Source organism: Eleutherodactylus coqui, chromosome 2 (assembly GCF_035609145.1).
Source record: "Eleutherodactylus coqui strain aEleCoq1 chromosome 2, aEleCoq1.hap1, whole genome shotgun sequence".
NCBI classification, from domain to species: Eukaryota; Metazoa; Chordata; class Amphibia; order Anura; family Eleutherodactylidae; genus Eleutherodactylus; species Eleutherodactylus coqui.
Genome location: NC_089838.1, coordinates 32,942,604 through 32,951,690, shown reverse-complemented (window position 1 = coordinate 32,951,690; position 9,087 = coordinate 32,942,604).

The window sequence follows — 9,087 nt, the reverse complement described above, 5'->3', positions numbered from 1 at the left end:
CAAGCACAGGCGGGCAGGGCCACTATATCTCCCTGACGGCACATTGGGTGAATTTAGTGGAGGCTGGGACAGAGTCAGAACCTGGGACCGCTCACGTCCTACCCACCCCCAGAATTGCGGGCCCCAGCTCGGTGGTGGTATCTGCGGCGGTGTATGCTTCCTCCACTAAACCACCCTCCTCCTCCTCCTCCTCCTCCTACGCAACCTCTGTCTCGCAATCAAGATGTGTCAGCAGCAGCACGTCGCCAGCAGTCGGTGTCGCGTGGCACGGCAGCACAGCGGTGGGCAAGCGTCAGCAGGCCGTGCTGAAACTACTCAGCTTAGGAGAGAAGAGGCACACGGCCCGCGAACTGCTGCAGGGTCTGACAGAGCAGACCGACCGCTGGCTTGCGCCGCTGAGCCTCCAACCGGGCATGGTCGTGTGTGACAACGGCCGTAACCTGGTGGCGGCTCTGCAGCTCGGCAGCCTCACGCACGTGCCATGCCTGGCCCACGTCTTTAATTTGGTGGTTCAGCGCTTTCTGAAAAACTACCCACGCTTGTCAGACCTGCTCGGAAAGGTGCGCCGGCTCTGCGCACATTTCCGCAAGTCCCACACGGACGCTGTCACCCTGCGCACCCTGCAACATCGGTTTCATCTGCCAGTGCACCGACTGCTGTGCGACGTGCCCACACGGTGGAACTCTATGCTCCACATGTTGGCCAGGCTCTATGAGCAGCGTAGAGCTATAGTGGAATACCAACTCCAACATGGGCGGCGCAGTGGGAGTCAGCCTCCTCAATTCTTTACAGAAGAGTGGGCCTGGTTGGCAGACATCTGCAAGGTCCTTGGAAACTTTGAGGAGTCTACCCAGATGGTGAGCGGTGATGCTGCAATCATTAGCGTCACCATTCCTCTGTAATGCCTTTTGAGAAGTTCCCTGCAAAGCATAAAGGCAGACGCTTTGCGCTCGGAAACAGAGGCGGGGGAAGACAGTATGTCGCTGGATAGTCAGAGCACCCTCCTGTCTATATCTCAGCGCGGTGAGGAGGAGGAGGAGGAGCATGAGGAGGATGAGGAGGAGGGGGAAGAGACAGCTTGGCCCACTGCTGAGGGTACCCATGCTGCTTGCCTGTCATCCTTTCAGCGTGTATGGCCTGAGGAGGAGGAGGCGGTGGAGGAGGAGGAACCTGAAAGTGATCTTCCTAGTGAGGACAGCCATGTGTTGCGTACAGGTACCCTGGCACACATGGCTGACTTCATGTTAGGATGCCTTTCTCGTGACCCTCGTGTTACACGCATTCTGGCCACTACGGATTACTGGGTGTACACACTGCTCGACCCACGGTATAAGGAGAACCTTTCCACTCTCATACCCGAAGAGGAAAGGGGTTCGAGAGTGATGCTATACCACAGGACCCTGGCGGACAAACTGATGATAAAATTCCCATCCGACAGTGCTAGTGGCCGAAGGCGCAGTTCCGAGGGCCAGGTAGCAGGGGAGGCACAGAGATCAGGCAGCATGTACAGCACAGGCAGGGGAACACTCTCTAAGGCCTTTGACAGCTTTCTGGCTCCCCAGCAAGACTGTGTCACCGCTCCCCAGTCAAGGCTGAGTCGGCGGGAGCACTGTAAAAGGATGGTGAGGGAGTACGTAGCCGATCGCACGACCGTCCTCTGTGACGCCTCTGCCCCCTACAACTACTGGGTGTCGAAGCTGGACACGTGGCCTGAACTCGCGCTGTATGCCCTGGAGGTGCTTGCTTGTCCTGCGGCTAGCGTCTTGTCAGAGAGGGTGTTTAGTGCGGCTGGGGGAATCATCACAGATAAGCGTACCCGCCTGTCAACCGACAGTGCCGACAGGCTTACACTCATCAAGATGAACAAAGCCTGGATTTCCCCAGACTTCTCTTCTCCACCAGCGGACAGCAGCGATACCTAAACAATACGTAGCCTGCACCCGCGGATGGAAGCATTGTTCTCTATCACCATCAAAAACGTGGACCTTTTAGCTTCATCAATCTGTGTATAATATTCATCCTCCTCCTCCTGCTCCTCCTCCTGAAACCTGACGTAATCACGCCGAACGGGCAATTTTTCTTAGGCCCACAAGGCTCAGTCATATAATTTTTGTAAACAATTTTTATACGTTTCAATGCTCATTAAAGCGTTGAAACTTTCACCTGAACCAATTTTTATTTTAAATGGGCTGCCTCAAGGCCTAGTTACAAATTAAGCCACATTAACCAAAGCGATTAATGGGTTTCACCTGCCCTCTTAGTTGGGCATGGGCAATTTTTCTGATGTACATTAGTACTGTTGGTACACCAATTTTTTGGGGCCCTCGCCTACAGTGTAATCCAATTAATTTTTTGCCCACCTGCATTAAAGCTGACATTACATCAGCTGTGCTGGGCACTGCAATGGGATATATTTATGTACCGCCGGTGGGTTCCAGGGAGCCACCCATGCTGTGGGTCCACAGGGAGTTGTAACTGCATGTGTCCACTTCTAAAGAACCCCAGTCTGATTGGGGCATGCAGTGTGGGCCGAAGCCCACCTGCATTAAACATGACATTACCTCAGCTGTGATGGGCAATGCAATGGGATATATTTATGTACCGCCGGTGGCTTCCTGGCACCCACCCATGCTGTCGGTCCACACGGACTTCACAATAGGGAGTTGTACCTGCCTGTGTCTATGAATTAAAAACACCGGTCAGGTTGGGGCATGCAGTGTGGGCCGAAGCCCACCTGCATTTAATCGGACGTTACCTCAGCTGTGATGGGCACTGCAATGGGATACATTTATGTACAGCCGGTGGGTTCCAGGGAGCCACCCATACTGTGGGTGCACACGGAATTCCCATTGCGGAGTTGTACCTGCCTGTGACTATTTATAAAAAACCGCGGTCTGACTGGGGCATGCAGACACCTTGACAGAATGAATAGTGTGTGGCACATAGGTTCCCCATTGCTATGCCCACGTGTGCAGCTCCTGATGGCGGTGGCACAGGATTATATTTCTCATTGCTTCTGTACAGCATTGTGGGCTATCGCCCCGCCCCTTTTAAAGAGGGTCGCTGCCTAGCCGTGCCAGCCCTCTGCAGTGTGTGCCTGCGGTTCCTCCTAATGGCAGACGCACTTATAAATAGACATGAGGGTGGTGTGGCATGAGGGCAGCTGAAGGCTGCGCAGGGACACTTTGGTGTGCGCTGTGGACACTGCGTCGTGCGGGGGGGGGGGGGGGGGTTGGGCAACATGTAACCCAGGAGAAGTGGCAGCGGAGTGTCATGCAGGCAGTGATTGTGCTTTGTTGGAGGTAGTGTGGTGCTTAGCTAAGGTATGCCATGCTAATGAGGGCTTTTCAGAAGTAAAAGTTGTTGGAAGGGGGGGGGCCCACTCTTGCCGCTATTGTGGCTTAATAGTGGGACCTGGGAACTTGAGATGCAGCCCAACATGTAGCCCCTCGCCTGCCCTATCCGTTGCTGTGTTGTTCCCATCACTTTCTTGAATTGCCCAGATTTTCACAAATGGAAACCTTAGCGAGCATCGGCGATATACAAAAATGCTCGAGTCGCCCATTGACTTCAATGGCGTTTGTTACTCGAAACGAACTCTCGAGCATCACGATAATTTCGGCCCGAGTAACGAGCACCCGAGCATTTTGGTGCTCGCTCATCTCTAATATTGATCATTGGGACTCTCCCATTAAAAATATAATTTCTGCTGCACCAATAGGAAAGACTTAGTATGTGTGAAAGGAGCTGCTGCCTGCCAGAAACAGGCAAAGAGCAGCATCAGGGAGTGAGAGGAGAAGCAGCAGGAGAGTAGAGCTTGTACCTGAGAGCACTAGTTGCAGAGCACAGTGAGTGCTGTGTGCAGAAATCACTGACCTCTTGCTGCAAGAGGTAGAAAACAGCCGCGCTACAGCGCCAGTCTGATTGGGGCAGCTGCACTGCAATAAGACACTAAGAACAGTGAGGTTCTGACTTCCGCTTCTGACCTTGGACAAGCCAGGATCTGTGGTAGCATCGACTCCTGCCTCACAGAACTGTAAGTGAGGTTGGTTTCAATTCGCACATTAGTTGTGCACACCATTAGGAAGTCAACAGGCCTGTCAAGGAATGCACAAACTGCCCTGAGGAGATTGTTCTGTTGAGGAGACTGCTGTTACGCGTGCTAACCTTTCCAGAATGAGAGAGTTCACAGTGCAGTGCATGAGCTGGCGTTCAGAAAGACATTTTCAAGTGAGTTTGAATGCTGTGTGGCCAAAATACTGCATTGAAAATAGTAGAGCTTTAAGCCTTTAAAGATGAACTGTGTGTTATGTTACGCAATCTGCCTTTCTATTCTACAAAACTGATCTTCAAAAAGCGCTATTGATACTTTTCTTCTGATATAATTTCTTATTGTGCACAAAATAATCATCTTTGGGATAGTTAAGTGTAGCAAGTGTCAAGCTATTTCAAGGAAAAAGTAAAATTTCTTACTTAGTAATATAGCATGCTAAGCCAAAAAATGATAAATGTCCATCTAGTCAAGCCTATTTCACCCTAATATTGATCCAGAGGAAGCCAAAAAAACAAACAAACAAACAATGAGATAGAAGCTAATTTTTCAAATTTAAGGGAAACATTTGTTTCCCAATTCCAATCTGACAATCAGAATAATCCTTGGACCAACAATCCTTCTGAAGTAATCGCTGATTATAACATGTAATATTGTAACACTCAAGAAAGTCATCCAGGCCCCTCTTGAACTCTTTTACTGAGTTTGCCATCACTACATCCTCAGGCAGAGCGTTCCATAGTCTTACTGCTCTAACTGTAAATAACCCTCTATGTCGGGGTAGAAACCTACATAGAAGGGTTTTTTTTGTCATAATAACATTATTCATCTGCATTCTGAAATAAATATTGTATATATTTGTTACTTCATCTGCTGCATCGTATCCTGACTACTGCTTGGCCATACCACCACCCGCGACAACTGTATTCTTGACCATGTAAAGTTGATGTATCTAGCAAAATGGGCATTCAGTATATAAAAATGACCTTGCCATTTGTGGACACACTAGAAAACAAAACCACATTTGCACAATAGCTGGGTATAAGATGGTTATAACTTAGATCACAGAAGTGCAGGCAAAAACATTGCAGATTTATTAAGGTATTATCCTCGCCAGCAATGAACATGTTTGTAAACATTTCATTAGCAATACGAATAACAACAGTACGAAGAACAAATGGTGAATGACCGAAACAGATGCTGAGCGCTGTACAGTTAACAAGAATGTAGTCAGCCTCTCAACCATGGATGCCTTCCAGTCTGGCAAGACTGCCTAGGATACAACAAGAAATAAACATAAAATAAATAAACCTTTGAAAATGACAATTCCTTAGGGTAAGTATCTATGAAACCAAGAATGAGAGATGACTTAAAGGCCCAGTTCACATTTGGCAATACTAGAGTGGCAGAGGACCACAAAGAAAGAGGATAGTAAACAAGCATATTTATCAAAGTTGTTTTTGCCATGATTAGTACTGTAGTTCTAGAACATGTTCCGGTAGCCAAGAGCAAACCATTAAAGCACAGCACAGATAAAACTGAGGTTCAGCACTCCCTTATTGAATTTCACATTTATCCGTGCTGTGTTGCTAAATGTTGTCCGACAATAACCTATGCACCCGGTATCACATATTGATTAACTGACCTTTCAGTAGATCCACAGCTGTGGGTGAGCTGTTCCAATTCTTTTATGCAGGATGATTCTCTTGCTAGGAAACTCACACATTCCTCAATAACTTTTTAACTTTGTATGGTTCCCTAGGAAAATTGACATGGACGGAGATGAATAATCACGCCTCACAACAAAGTGGGCTGTTCTTGTGATGTTGAGGGGCAACCATCAAACAGGCATTTGACTCGGTGTGCCACAAACATAAACACAGTTGAACAGAGCATGTGTTACATTCATGCAGGGGTTATTCACCTTGCCTGCAGAAACAAATAGAGAAAGGGGTTCACACCAAGACATAACTTTCCCAAAAGGATCACACCGATAAAGAAAAAATGTCCCTAGTAGAGATGAGCGAGCACCAAAATGCTCGGGTGCTCGTTACTCGGAACGAACTTTTCGCGATGCTCGAGGGTTCGTTTCGAATAACGAACCCCATTGAAGTCAATGGGCGACCCGAGCATTTTTGTATTTCGCCGATGCTCGCTAAGGTTTCCTTGTGTGAAAATCTGGGCAATTCAAGAAAGTGATGGGAACGACACAGCAATGGACAGGGCAGGCGAGGGGCTACATGTTGGGCTGCATCTCAAGTTCACAGGTCCCACTATTAAGCCACAATAGCGGCAAGAGTGGCCCCCCCCCCCCCCTCCAAAAAACTTTTACTTCTGAAAAGCCCTCATTAGCATGGCATACCTTAGCTAAGCACCACACTACCTCCAACAAAGCACAATCACTGCCTGCATGACACTCCACTGCCACTTCTCCTGGCTTACATGCTGCCCAACCGCCCCCCCCCCCCCCCACAGCGCACACCAAACTGTCCCTGCGCAGCCTTCAGCTGCCGTAATGCCTCACCACCCTCATGTCTATTTAGAAGTGCATCTGCCATGAGGAGGAACCGCAGGCACACACTGCAGAGGTTGGCACGGCTAGGCAGCGACCCTCTTTAAAAGTGGCGGGGCGATAGCCCACAATGCTGTACAGAAGCAATGAGAAATAGAATCCTGTGCCACCGCCATCAGGAGCTGCACACGTGGGCATAGCAATGGGGAACCTATGTGCCACACACTATTCATTCTGTCAAGGTGTCTCTGCATGCCCCAGTCAGACTGGTAATATGTACCTTAACAGTAACCGCGTTGGTGGTAATGTGGTGGTGACTGCGGACCTAGTAGCGCGGTTTTATTTTGTTGGTTTTCGGAATGTGGCCAGGATTAAGTGGGCCGTGGCGGGGGGATGGTGGGGGGTCTCTCTTGTAGTGTCGGTAAAGGTGAAATTCTTGGACTGCCACCAGACGAACCAATGCAAAGGCATTTGCCAAGAATGTTTGTTTTCCCTGTTGGAGGAGGAGGGGGATGTTTTTGAGGCACTATGTGTCCTCTACACGTGTCCGTGGTTATATGCACCTTTACAGTAACCGCGTTGGTGGGAAATGGCCTCGCCGCCATCATGTCTTTGGGAAGCCTCTGTTTCCACACCCCAGAGACATACCATTAGCAGCGGTATAGCCCAGAATTCGTAACATTTCAGCCGTAGCATTAGGACAGGCCCCACTAACATATCACTAGCAGCATTATAGCGGGAGCGCAGTCTTCGTTCCATGTCAGCAATAGTAGCACTCAAGACAGGCCCCACTAACATATCACTAGCAGCATTATAGCGGGAGCGCAGTCTTCGTTCCATGTCAGCAATAGTAGCACTCAAGACAGGCCCCACTAACATATCACTAGCAGCATTATAGCGGGAGCGCAGTCTTCGTTCCATGTCAGCAATAGTAGCACTCAAGACAGGCCCCACTAACATATCACTAGCAGCATTATAGCGGGAGCGCAGTCTTCGTTCCATGTCAGCAATAGTAGCACTCAAGACAGGCCCCACTAACATATCACTAGCAGCATTATAGCGGGAGCGCAGTCTTCGTTCCATGTCAGCAATAGTAGCACTCAAGACAGGCCCCACTAACATATCACTAGCAGCATTATAGCGGGAGCGCAGTCTTCGTTCCATGTCAGCAATAGTAGCACTCAAGACAGGCCCCACTAACATATCACTAGCAGCATTATAGCGGGAGCGCAGTCTTCGTTCCATTTCAGTAGCTGCAGTATAGCCAAGGCCCAAGTTACATTTATGTAGCTAAAGTGTAGGCCAACCCCACACACACTTCTGTACCATGAGTGCAGGTGAAGAACATACAAATTGCTATGATTACACTGTAGGTGAGGGCCCCAAAAAATTGGTGTACCAACAGTACTAATGTACCTCAGTAAAAATTGGCCATGCCCAACCAAGATGGCAGGTGAAACCCATTAATCGCTTTGGTTAATGTGGCTTAAGTGGTAACTAGGCCTGGAGGCAGCCCAGTTTAACGAAAAATTGGTTCAAGTTAAAGTTTCAACGCTTTTAAGAGCATTGAAACATATAAAAATTGTTTCTAAAAATTATATGAGTGAGCCTTGTGGCCCTAAGAAAAATTGCCCGTTCAGCGTGATTACGTGAGGTTTCAGGAGGAGCAGGAGGAGGAGGAGGAATATTAGACACAGATTGATGAAGCAGAAATGTCCCCGTTTTGGATGGTGAGAGAGAACGTAGCTTCCATCCGCGGGTGCAGCCTACGTATTGCTTACGTATCGCTGCTGTCCGCTGGTGGAGAAGAGAAGTCTGGGGAAATCCAGGCTTTGTTCATCTTGATGAGTGTTAGCCTGTCGGCACTGTCGGTTGACAGGCGGGTTCGCTTATCTGTGATGATTCCCCCAGCCGCACTAAACACCCTCTCCGACAAGACGCTAGCCGCAGGACAAGCAAGCACCTCCAGGGCATACAGCGCTAGTTCAGGCCACGTGTCCAGCTTCGACACCCAGTAGTTGTAGGGGGCAGAGGCGTCACCGAGGATGGTCGTGCGATCCGCTACGTACTCCCTCACCATCCTTTTACAGTGCTCCCGCCGACTCAGCCTTGACTGGGGAGCGGTGACACAGTCTTGCTGGGGAGCCATAAAGCTGGCCAGGCCCTTAAAGACTGTTGCACTGTCTGGGCTGTACATGCTGCTCGATCTACGCACCTCCCCTGCTACCTGGCCCTCGGAACTGCGCCTTCTGCCACTAGCGCTGTCGGATGGGAATTTTACCATCAGCTTGTCCGCCAGGGTCCTGTGGTATAGCAACACTCTCGAACCCCTTTCCTCTTCGGGAATGAGACTGGGAAGGTTCTCCTTATAGCGTGGGTCGAGCAGTGTGTACACCCAGTAATCCGTAGTGGCCAGAATGCGTTGAATGCGAGGGTCACGAGAAAGGCATCCTAACATGAAGTCAGCCATGTGTGCCAGGGTACCTGTACGCAACACATGGCTGTCCGCACTAGGAAGATCACT